The sequence below is a fragment of the Ascaphus truei genome, chromosome 8 (assembly GCF_040206685.1).
Source record: "Ascaphus truei isolate aAscTru1 chromosome 8, aAscTru1.hap1, whole genome shotgun sequence".
NCBI lineage: Eukaryota > Metazoa > Chordata > Amphibia > Anura > Ascaphidae > Ascaphus > Ascaphus truei.
In genome coordinates, this window is record NC_134490.1 from 59,594,560 (window position 1) to 59,607,425 (window position 12,866).

Here is a 12,866-nt window from a genome sequence, read left to right on the forward strand (position 1 = left end):
ATATTTATATATAGGCAGCCAGGTAAGTGACTGGTGGTACAACCAATCAGAGTGACATGATGAAAAAAAGAAAAACCGGCGCCAAAAAAGTACAAAAATCAAACCGAGTGGGTATAGGATCCAAATGGCAAGTCCTTGAGATGATGTATTAGGATGATTCTCACCTCGACGGGATATATGTGGAAAAAAAGAAGATTGAAGAAGTACGCGCATGCGTACGAAACGCGTCGGGAAGTTTCGAGTTCTTAGAGTGTTTTTAGCGTGGTGAAGTCTGCAGTCCTACAAGGAGAAATCTGCAGTTTATAAAGTGCTCCAACCCGGTCACGGTGATATCGCGGTTGCTGAGGAGGATCGGAGCTCGTGGTGGGACTACAGCGGAAGAGACGTCACGTCCGCCTAGAGGCCCCGTCATCTGAGTCATCTGCCTTCCATCCTGGTCACGTGTGGACGCCAAGCAGGGAGCTCCGGTCGCCATCTTGCGAGCCCAGCTGCATGCATCCAGTCTGTTGCCTTGACTTATCCAGCATCTTGTGAGTAGGGTTGTAATTTTACCCCTCCGGATGCGGTTTATGCACATTTCACACCCCAACAAATTTGCTTTCTATTAAATATACACCTGTGCTAGTGTTTTACGTTTGTATGTCTTGTATGTAATTTGTTGTTAGTCTTGGTCCACACATCCCCCCCAGTGTTTATTTACTGCACCATTATTGTTTTCTTTTCTTCTTCTTTTTTTCCACATATATCCCGTCGAGGTGAGAATCATCCTAATACATCATCTCAAGGACTTTCTAAAAAGATGTCCACCCTTTTTTTGAACAGATCTATTGTATCTGCCATCACAGTCTCAATGGGTAATGAATTCCATATTTTAACTGTCCTTACTGTAAAGAATCCTTAGTTCTTTTGAAAGCTCCTTGTACTATCCCCAAATATATTTGTAAATAATTATCATATCCCTTCTTAGATGCCTCTTTTCTAATGTAAATAAATCTAATTTAGCTAGCCTTTCCTTATAAATCAGGCTATCCACCTTCTTAATTAATTTGGTGGCTCTTCTCTGCACTCTCTCTAGTTCCATAATGTCTTTTCTAAGGAATGGTGCCCTAAATTGTACTCGATATTCAAGGTGTGGTCTTACTAATGCTTTATAAAGAGGCATAATTATGTTTACTTCCATCCATTGCCAGTTTAATGCAAAGTAAGATCTTGTTTGCATTTTCAGCTGCTGCATGACTTTGCGTACAAAATGTTTTTTTTTATGTTTGATCTTGATTTTGCCAGATCTTAGTTAATTGGGTTTTGATTTGGATTTTTAGTAAAATAGGGTAAAAAAAACTAAAGCTGGGCATTTTTAAGTTTCAAACTTTTACACAAAAATGTGACTTTTTTCCCCCGTCACAAACGCAAACGTTTGCCCAGTTTAATAAACAAACAAACTCACAGGAGGAGACTTCCCTGCTTTTTTGATCAAGTTGTGCTTGGTTTCGAAATTTAGATTTTGAGACCGGGAACCTTCCCATCCTCCGTTACTTTAGAGAAGGACTCCTGTACTTGCATCTAAGCCTAGCATTCAAATTCCAGATACAACACATGATTTATGAGACGGAAAAGTTTAGAACACTGCCCTAACGTGCATCAGTGCAATTCCATCAACAGTGCATAATTAAGAACAGATTGAGAATTATTTTGTGGTTAAATAAGGCAGGAGAGATGGCGTAAAGTGTTTGATTAATACAGTGTCATAAAATCTCTGAAATTGCCAGCGGTTCATTTTTCTTATTGCAGAAAATAACTGTAGAATGTAGGAGCCTCTTTGTGCAACTAACCTCAGACCTGGAGCATATGAAAGGTCAACAAGTGAGCACATCATTTGTGATCTTAAACCACCACATTATTTATCACTTAACTCCAAATCAAACAATTGTGATGAGAGTAAAGCAATGGTAAATTGCACATAAGGTCATCATTACCTTTTGTTCCTGAATTCAAATTAGGAGCTGCATTAATTATAGCAATTATTTACTTTTGGATCAGTTAAATGAAAATTAACTCAGGTATACAAACAGGACTATACTCATTTTCTTTGCCATCTGGCCTTAGTTCGGATGACAAGTCACCTTATCTTTTCCTACTTCATATAAAACACTGGCGTTTCAAAAACACATATGTAATGGGAAGCATGAACTGTGTTAACTGTGTAATGGTGATATTTATTGAAACCTCTTTAATAGAAATTCCATTTTCACAGTCATGTATAACATTTTAACCACTTTCTCTCTCTCTCTCTCTTTTTCTCTTTCATTTTGATTATTATCTATTCAACGGTGTTGCCGCACGTTACAATAACATCATTGTCATGATAATATCATGTGACATTAAGGGGCCTATTCACTAAACAGTGATAAGTGGCTTATTGCACGTTAAATGCACTAATAGCGTGATCTTGCAGCTTTGCGATTCACTTAACAGTGATAACAGTGCAGTATCAGTATAACGGTTTTAATGACCTTTAACACTCTGAGGCAAAAAAGTCGTCCGACAAGCTAAAAAAGCTCAAAATCGTTTTTCCCCCCAGTAACTGCTATTCACTAAACAGTGATAAGCATATCGAACTTTAAAATCTTGCAATATTTTGTAGCTAGCTGAAGGCTGGTGCTAAAGATATTGCAAGATGCATAAAAGCCTTTTCTTATATTTTTACTGCACAGGATTGATACCGGAAGCCAGCGGGGATCCCCCAAAATGGCTGCCATCACATGTTACTCCAACCAATTGGATTGTGAGATACAGTATACCATGTGAGGCATCACATGTATATCCCCAATCTGATTGGTTGGAGTAAACCATGTGACAAATTCCATTTATCAAAGGATGTGATGTCATTGAAAGGGAGTGACGTCCTTTAAAAAAATATAATCTCACATGGTTTACTCCAACGAATCAGATTGGGGACATACTATGTGATGCCTCACATGGTATATCTCACAATCCGATTGGTTGGAGTAACATGTGCTGGCAGCCATTTTGTTTTTTGGTAACGTCATCTTAAAGGGACGGAAGCAGAGCCTTCCTGATTGGCTGGCTTTCCTCCCTTTTGATGAAATCACATCTTTAAAAAAAAAACCTGTCAAATGGAACACCATCCAATTGGATTGGAGGTGTATCCTTTGATACTGAAATGTGATATTACAGGCCTTGTATAAGGCCTGTCCTGTCTCATTTGACCTCAAAAAGACGCCGGACCATATCCGTCAATGGATTGGATTACAATTAAAGAAGAGAAGACTGAAGAAAGAAGAAAAGAAGTTACCTGAAGTTGAGGAGCAATGTGTCGTGGATCGAGAGCCTCCTGATGTATTCGGATTCGGAGGGTGAAGACATCAAAATGTAAGAAAAACATTGATTGGATATCATTTTTTTTTCAGGTATTTTGATTGTTTTTCTTTTCATTTTAATTTTTTGGGTTGCCCATTGACTGCTAATAAGTTTATCTAGATAAATTCAGTGACAATCAATGCATTTTTTGGCAAATGCTTGTTTTTATTTCTTTTGTATGTATTTTTGTTGATTAGTTTGTTTAATTATTGTGTTATTATTTTTTTTTTATTCTTGTTTATTTTGGGTGATTGTTTTTTCACTTGTTTTTTTTTTGGTGTTTGCTTGTTTTTGTTTCTTGTGTTTTTCTGGTGTTTGCTTTATTTAATTTTTTTTTTATTATTCTTGTTTTTTTGGTGTTTGCTTGTATTAATTCTTGTGTTTTTTGGTGTTTGGCTTTTTTAAATTCTGGTTTATTTTTGGTGTTTGTTTGTTTTTTTGTTGTTTATTTTTAGTGTTTGGTTTATTTAATTGTTGTGTTCTTTTGGTGATTGGTTTGATTTAATTTAGTATTTTTGGTGGTTGTTATTTTTAGGTTGCCCATCGACTGTCAAAGTGGCAAATCATGCCCATATTATATGGGCATGATGTACCACTGTGCCATCAATGGGTAGAAGGTGAAGGTACCTGCCCTGGGATGAGTGTTTAGGCCTCCTGGGTGGGTAGCGGAGGAGGGGGGGTTAACTCCTTAATTATAATAGCAGTTATTAACCACTAAGGTGATTATGGGGTTAATGGCCATTAGTTTTTTATTATTGGAATGTTGCTGCCAATGGAGGACAAGGATGGTGATGAGGATGAGGACGGCCTTCATCCTTGCAGGGGTAAGTGCAAGTTTTATTTACTTTATGCTGCCTGACTTTATTTTAAATAGGCAAATGCATTATTATCCATATCTGTATATTAGTAATTTTGCCCATTACTGTACTGTATGTGTTAGGGGGTTGGTGGGGGTACAGGGGGTGGAGGGGGGGTTGTGTATTGGTAGGTAGTAGGTATGTTAATGTTTATTGGGGTAGAAGGATTGGGTGAAGGGGATACTTGGCCCAGGGTGGGTGGTTAGGCTTACCGGATGGGTAGCGCGAGGCAGGGGGGGGTTAATCCCTTCATTATCATAGGTTACTACCGCTATGGTAACGAAGGGGTTAACTCCTCCTGCAACCTTCCAGGTAGGCCTGACCACCCACCCTGGGCCAAGTATCCCCTTCATTCACCCCCTCTGCTCTCAATAAACCAGCTATTGTGCCTTTACCCCTTCATTGCCTAAGCAGCTAGCCTCTAAGATAATGGAGCTTCTTTAATGGGGTTTTGACTAATAGTGTACAAGAGCAGGGGGTCTCCTGAGATGAACCGCATTGATTTCAGCCTCAGGGACCCCTACTTCCCAAGATTTAGGCCCAGATATGGGAGCCGGTATCCCCGCAATGTTTAAATTCTCCCGCGTCATGACATGGGAGCTTTAAACGTACAGGTGATACTGGCACCCCATACCGTCGCTAATATCTCGGGAAGTAGGGGGTCCCCAAGGCTGAAATCAATGCGGTTCAGCTCAGGAGACCCCTGTTCCCATACACTATTAGTCAAAACCACATTAAAGCAGCTTCATTACTTTAGCAGCTACAGTAATGATAAAAAAAAAATGTAATACTAGTGTGTCCTCGGGTACCCCCAACTTCCCAATTTACAGGCCCCGTTATGGGGTGCCGGTATCTCCTGCAGTATTTAAATCCCCCCGGTCACGTGACGCAGGAGATTTTTACATTGCGGGGATACGATATTATGACAGTCATTAATATCAGTTTTGCTCTGCTGCTTGGTGTAGCACATACAGTATTAGGGAGAAATATATAGCCCTTTACTAAAGAAACTGCCCCGTGTTATAATATCACAGGAAAAGCAAATTCTTTGTAATGGTATTCACATTGTTGAATAAATCTGGTGCCATTTATGCTCTTATGCTGTATCCAGGAAACTTTGCTAAATAGATTTTGAAGATGTTTTTGTGGGCTACTTGTATAACTGCAAAGAATGATAAAATGGCATGATTTTACTACGTGTACTTGAATAGTGGGGAAAATTAAAAAAAAAACTGCGAAGAGATTGTCATTACTAGAACTAATATTTTTTTTAATGCATTGACCAAAAAAATGGTATCACTTTGTTGTACATAAATAATATACAGTAGGTTTTTTTACATGCTGGTTTACTCATGTTGAGTGTATTCTTTATATGTTTGATCTTTGTTCACTATGTGAAGAATAAGATACTTCAAGTAATACAAATTTGCTAACAATCGAGTAACATACCAAGGAACCTTAATGTTTTACATTTGCTCTTGTGTTTTTATATTCAGTTCAAGCTATTTCACATTTGGAATTTCTGTCCACCTAAGTCAACAGAATGCAATGGAGAATTACACTGACTAGTTCCCCTAAATACAGGATTCAAATAACATTTTTTTCCCCAGGGAATTACATTATCAAACCCAATTGCAAAGTCTCAAACCACCCGGGAATGATCATTTTCGCTCTGGTACTGTTACAGTGTACCACCTACTAAAACAATAATGGGTGTCAGGTACTGTTTGGACTAGACAGGATTAAGCTATCACCCCCTGCTGTGTGTTAATTTATTGCTTCAGACATTTTCATATCTGATTCATTTTCACCCACTCTGCTGCTGTTCTGCTCAGTTCTCATTCTCTGCCAGTCTCAGTATCATATGAACTGAGAATACCTGGCACCGTGAAATAGCTTTCTTCTCAGTGCATGGCTCAGGTATAATCCTTAGAGAGGGCAGCTGTGCTCTCCCTGCAGAACAGGGGAATAAAGTGACGTTCTCAGTGCACAAATATATATAAGCAATATGCCAAGGTGTGACACCAACACCCAAATATTAGCTTTTTGGTAAACAACAAAGGAAATTGTGATGCTGCTTGTGATCCCAGCGCTAGACATCTTAAGGAAATAGTGTTATTTCTTCAAGAAAATTCAGGGTCACAGCTGTTTAGAATATACATCCCAAATCTTTCCCCCTAGTTTTGTTTAGTGATTATGTAGGACCTGCTGAAAAGGTGTTTATTTCTGTGTGTAAATTGGATGCAGTGTTTTCTCTGCTTTAGCCTCAGGCTCAGTTGGATATGTTGATGGAGTTGGAAGTTGAGTTAGACACAAGAGAAGTGGGAAGAGAAAATCGGTCAGAAAATATAACTGTATTTTGTCAGTTCATTCCTCTCAAAATCCCACTTGGTCCTGAAAATACAGCTTAACTCTTGCTGTTGAATTGGGAAGGCAAAGTAAGAACAGAAATTTGATCAAATAAAATGTATTGGAGAGTGGAGAAAGAGCTTTAGTACATTCAAATGCTATAATGTAATGTGTGATAAAATTCCGAGCAGTCATAGGTTATTCTAGTTACGTGGCAGATAAAAATGATTTTTAACACAAAGAGATTGGATTTATGTTTTTTGGTCATTATCCTGTTCTGACATTAGTAATGTTCAATGTAAGGGAGATATTCGATGATTTTTTAACAACACTATAATATACTGCGATCTCCCTTCTTATTGAAATCCATAAAGAGCTAATTAAATCATAACCTTCTTTAGAAATGTTGGATTTCATACAGTAATTATTTGATGTAGTCTGATAGTCTTAACTAATTTTTATATCTCATATACAGTACTTACAATTGGTATAAGATGTCCTGTATATACTGTAGAACTACATTCTTGATTAATTTTTTTGCACATAGGCCATACAATATTCAGAACAAATAAAGTCTAACCCTTTAAATGCCATTTGTACAGCAATTATTGTCTTGCAAAGTAATGTCTTAATTAATCCAGGGGCATAGCTATTGTCCGGGTAGTCCGAGAAAAACCCCGGAGGCCAGCTCTTTTGGATGCCCCGCTCTCCCCCCCTGTCGGCGGCCCATCTCTCTCTCTTCAGATAGAGACAGGTGGTCGAGATGGTATGCGGTGGCGGGACCCCAGCATTAAACAGAGGATAAGCCAGTAGAGGAATTAGCAATTGCTACAGAGGCAGAGCAGGACGGCCGGGGTCTGCTGCTAGAACGCGCTCCTCCCTGCGCGCTCCTCCCTGGCCATCCTACTCTGTAGCAACTGCTGATCCCTCTGCCGGCGTATCCTCTGTTTAATGCAGGGGGGCTGCCTCGCCGCATACCATCACCCCCCGCCTGTCTCTATTACCACCCACAGGAAGGCATGGAGGAGCAGGAGGGAGTTAGCTCATTATGGTGAGAGGGAGAGCTGATGATGGTGATGATGATGAGGGGGAGAGCTGGTGAGGGTGATGATGATGAGGGGGAGAGCTGGTGATGGTGATGAGGATGAAGGGTAGAGCTGATGATGGTGATGATGATGAGGTTGAGAGCTGATAATGGTGATGATAATGAGGGGGAGAGCTAATGATTGTAGTGATGAGGGGGAGAGCTGATGATGGAGATGAGGGGGAGAGCTGAAGATGATGAGGGGGGAGCTGATGATGATGGGGAGAGAGCTGATCATGGCGATGATGATGGGGAGAGAGCTGATGATGGTGATGATGATTAGGGGAGAGGTGATGGTGATGATGATGAGGGGGGAGCTGCTGATGGTGATGATGAGGGAGAGAGCTGATAGAGATGAGGAAAGAGCTGATGATGATGGGGAGAGAGCTGGTGATGGTGATGATGATGAGTGGGAGAGCTGATGATGGTGATGATGATGAGGGGGAGAGCTACTGATGGTGATGATGATGATGATGAGGGGGAGAGCAACTGATGGTGATGATGAGGGTTAGAGCCAGGGTTGCCACCTTCTACTGAAGGCGGATATTTTTTTAATAAATGTAGTGCTTACCTTCAGTGGCATCTCCCGGCATCCTCTGGACATCTCCCCCAGCAACTCCCGTCAATATGTCTGTGCGGCGTAAAATGGTGCCGCATTGCCGTAACAACATTGTCATAACGTCACGTGGCGTCAAGTTGCTATGACAACGAGATGCCTTATAGCGCATAGGTTTATGTGACGTCATGTTGTCATGGCAACGCAGTGCCACATGACATCATGATGTCATGTAGCTTCTTATTATCATGGCAACGGGCGTCATGTGATGCTGTTATTTCACGTAGAGTTCCCGTTGGCATGACAACGCAGAGCAATTTGATGCGTGCAGCCATATTTGAGATGGTCGGAGATAACAGTGTAATGGGTGCTCACCACAAACAGGACAGGACCGCGAGGCTTAGGTGGGAATGTTGGTATACACCGACCTACAATTGCATAACCGAGTCCGGAGTGCAGAGTGGTAGTCGTGTAGCCAGGTCAGGGTAGGAGAGGTCAGGTATGTTGTGATACTCTCCCTGGTCAGGATTGAAGAAGTCGGATGGTCATTGTGTCTAGCCGGGGTACAGGAGTAGAGAAAGTGGGAGTCTAAATACAAGCAGAGGTCAAGGGTCAGAGAAGGCAGAGGTCTAGGTACAATCCAAGATCAGGGTACAACGAGAAGGCAAGGCAGAATGCACAAGGTAAGGAAAGGCAGCAGGGTGCTAGAGGCAAGAACTATGTCACAAATGGAAATGGTTATGCTCAGCCAACTTGCAGCAGGTATGGCTGAGCATTTAAAGGGCAGGCAGTCAATAGCAGGGCTGCACAAGGCTGTGAGCAATGAGTGTTCAGAGGTATTCTGTCCACTGGTAAGCAAGGGCGGAGTGTACCGCAGGTGTGGAGTCCAGTAATTGGGGATAGAATTAACCCCATGCGTGTCCCTGGTAAAGCAGCGCCGGCGCATAGTCACCTGACCGCGGGGAACATTCTCTGTGGTGTCAAGGGGTGCGTTGCGGGGGTGGGGCCCAAGCCCGATCCTGGTAGGGATAGTGCAGAGCCTCTGCGCAACCTAAGTGTTGGGCGCGTCACCCTTCTTGTCTCGGTATGTGTCATGGTGGTGGGACCGAAGCCCAATCCTTACAGTCCCCCCTCTTTAGGGGCGACCTCCAGGTGTCCCAGGGATGGCTTGGAGGGAAACCGCTGGTGAAAGGCCCAAACGAGCTTAGGAGCATGTAGTTGGTCCCGGGGAATCCAAGAGCGCTCCTCAGGACCGAAGCCCCTCCAATGGACCAGGTATTGGAGCTTTCCTCTGGTTATCCTGGAATTCAGAATGGACTGGACTTCAAAATCTTGTTGTCCTTCCACTACAAGAGGTGGAGGGGGGACACCAGAGCAGGAGACTGGGAGCTCTGTATTAAGGGTTTGAGTAGAGACGTGTGGAAGACGGAAGGATTCCTCATGAACGCTGGCAACCGTAGGCGGTAGGCCACCGGATTGATTTTTTCGATGACGGGGACTGGGCCAATAGACCTAGGTGCCAATTTTGCTGTGGGTACGTTCAGTCGGATATTTCTTGTGGATAGCCATATCTTTTTGCCTGGGTTGTAAGTTGGTGTATCACGACGATGCCGATCTGGCTGTTTCTTCTGCATGGATACTGCTTTTTTGAGATTCTCCTGAGTCCTTCCAAAGGACATTTGAAGTTGCAGAACCCTGTTATCCACTGCTGGCACCCCAGATCTGACATCTGTATACGGGAGAGCTGAGGGATGAAAGCCATAGTGAAGAAGGGTGAGTCCTGTGTCGACTCATTACGTAGGTTGTTGTAACAGAACTCGGCCCATGGCAGGATATCTGTCCAGTTGTCCTTGGTATCAGATATGAAGCAATGGATGAATTGCTCAAGAGATTGATTAGTCTGCTCCATCTGACCATTAGGGCGAGGATGGTAGCTGGAAGAAAAAAGAAGAGAAATCTCTAGTTGTTGGCAAAAAGCCCACCAAAATCGATTAAATAAATGGAGAGCCTCGATCCGACACAATGACTTGGAGTATTCCATGAAGGCAAAACACTTCTTTGACGAACACCTCGGATAATTTGAGGGCATTAGGTAGACCCTTAAGGGGAATGAAGTGGGCCTGTTTAGAGAAGCAGTCCACCACCACCAGAATGGTATTCCTCCCTTTGGATACCGGTAGCTCCACGATGAAGTCCATGGGCGTTCTGGAATCGGGAGAGGTCGAAGCAAGCCTGATGGCCTGTTATGGGGGTCTTATTTTGGGCACAACTAGAACATGCGTTGACAAATTCTTTTATATCCTTACGCATCCCTGGCCACCAGAAGGTCCGTTCCAGAAGATCAATCGTTCTTCTAATACCTGGATGACCGGAGCTTTTAGACCAATGACCCCATTCCAGTACCTTCCTTCAAAATGCTGGTGCCATGAATAGGCGTCTGTGGATGGACGTTCACAGAGGTACGCAATTAGGAGGCTTTATAACGTGAAATTATAATAGGCTTTATTGTGCCTGTTCCTTTTCATCAGGAAAATTATCCAAACACAGGGGGGGGGGGGGGGAACAAAGCTTCCATTCACTTGGGAGTAATTCTAGTGAAAACACTATGCAACCAATTCACATCTCCCTAGTCAAGCATTTCTCCCCAGCCCCAAACATAGCATGAAAATAAGCAGATACAGTATAAGCAGTCTCTTAATAATGAAAGTCTTATCTGTTTATCAGCTGTAGAGTAAGCTTCTCTGCTCTCCTGGAACCGCACTGAGCGTGCACAGAAAATCAGCATCCAGGTTTAGAAGTCTTATATGGGCCTTGTGTCTTGAAAGCAGCTCTGCTAACTTTGGCAGAGCTCAAAACAAGTGTGTCTCCAAGTTCAGCTCAGGTGTCAGCTAAAGAGTTCTCACTTCCTGTTTCAAAAGACAGGCTTTCTAAGCCATCTAATTCAGGCAGGTGGTGTTTAGTAATTAACTACAAGAGGTTAACCACCACACTGCTGGATTAAAGACACATTACTGAACAGGGATAAGTCCCCTGTTACAGCGTCCTTCTGGCACTTTGAGACCCTCCGTAATATCAGCTTGCGTGATGTCATCTAAAGAGTCAAATGTATTAGTGGAGCATACTGGGGAAGTATGGTCTCCTCTTGGTCCCCTGCCTCGTCTTCTACCAGAAATTGCTGGGAGAAGTCATCTGCCTTTATATTTTTTGAGCCTGGTAAATAGGAAATAATGAAATAAAAGCGGGGAAAAAATAGTGACCATCGCGCTTGTCGTGACCCCAAGCATCGAGCACCTTTGATGTATATGAGGTTCTTGTGATCCGTCAGTAACTGGATTCTCAGTGCCCCGAGCAAATGCCCCCATTTCTCTAAGGCCATCTTGATCACCAGGAGTTCACGATTGCCTACGTTATAATTTTGTTCGCGGACGAGAATTTCTTGGAAAAGAAAGCACAGGGGTGTAGTCTGGCCTGAGGAGTCTTGCTTTGGGACAATACTGCTCCGGCCCCGATTTCAGATGCATCTACCTCGAGAGTGAAGGGCAATCCTGGGTCAGGATGCATGAGCATGGGAGCTGATACGAAGGCCGTTTTCAGCCATTCAAATGCCTGAATGGCTGCAGGGGACCACAGCGCAGGATCGGTGACACTGTACCATTGAGTTTCTTGTATTTGTGGTTCATGACATACCATTTTATTCACATTGTGTTTAGAGGCATATACAAATGCATCATACACAGTTTTAATTCACATTTAGTCCATCCACTATTAGCTTTGTCTAGGCACCACTCACCCAGTGCCTTCCATCCCACCTCCTTCACCCCCCTTCCTTTTAGAACCACTACACCCGCCAGGTTTCCAGTCATTAAACTCAGAGATTAGGATCGTTCCATCATCATAGGAGCACTGTTGCTTAGCACACACAATTTCTTTGTTTTTTACCTCATTTTGGGGTTTAAGTAGGAGTAACCAGGGTCACTGACAGGGGGGACAAAAGGTATAGGTGTCCCGGGCCCGGAGGCATCCGGGCGTCTGGCTGGCGCTGCAAGTTGGGCCTGACCTCTGGCCAGGTTCAGCTGCCCGTCTCGACCAGGCCCCGGCTCTCCATCAGCTGCCTGCAGGCCTCTTCCTCTGTCTGTCCCCCGCCAAGCTTCCATAGCTGGCGGCACGCAACGGGCCTCTAACGTCAACGTGCTGGAAGCAAGCTTGGCCTAGCTTCCGGAGCGCGCTGGCATGGGAGGCCCACCGTGCGCCTACGTCGGAAGCTCAGCGTGGGACAGAGTAAGGGACAAGCCTGCTGGCAGCTGATGGAGAGCCAGGGTCGGGTTGGGCTCCCCAGCAGACACCGCCCCCCGAGACCATTAACAAAGTAATTGTATATATTGTATATGTATTGGGTTATTTTTTCTATGCATTGGTTTTTTTTTTTTTTGTATATATTTGGGCTTTTTTTTATATGTATTGTTTTTTTATGTATTGGGGCTTTTTATATATGCATTGAGATTTTTATTTATATGTATGTGTATTTTTATATGTACTGGGGCTTTTTTTATATGTATTGGGGTTTTTTATATGCATTGTTTTTTTCTATGCATTGGGGTGGCTTTTTATATGCATTATTTTTTTATATGCATTGGGGTTTTTA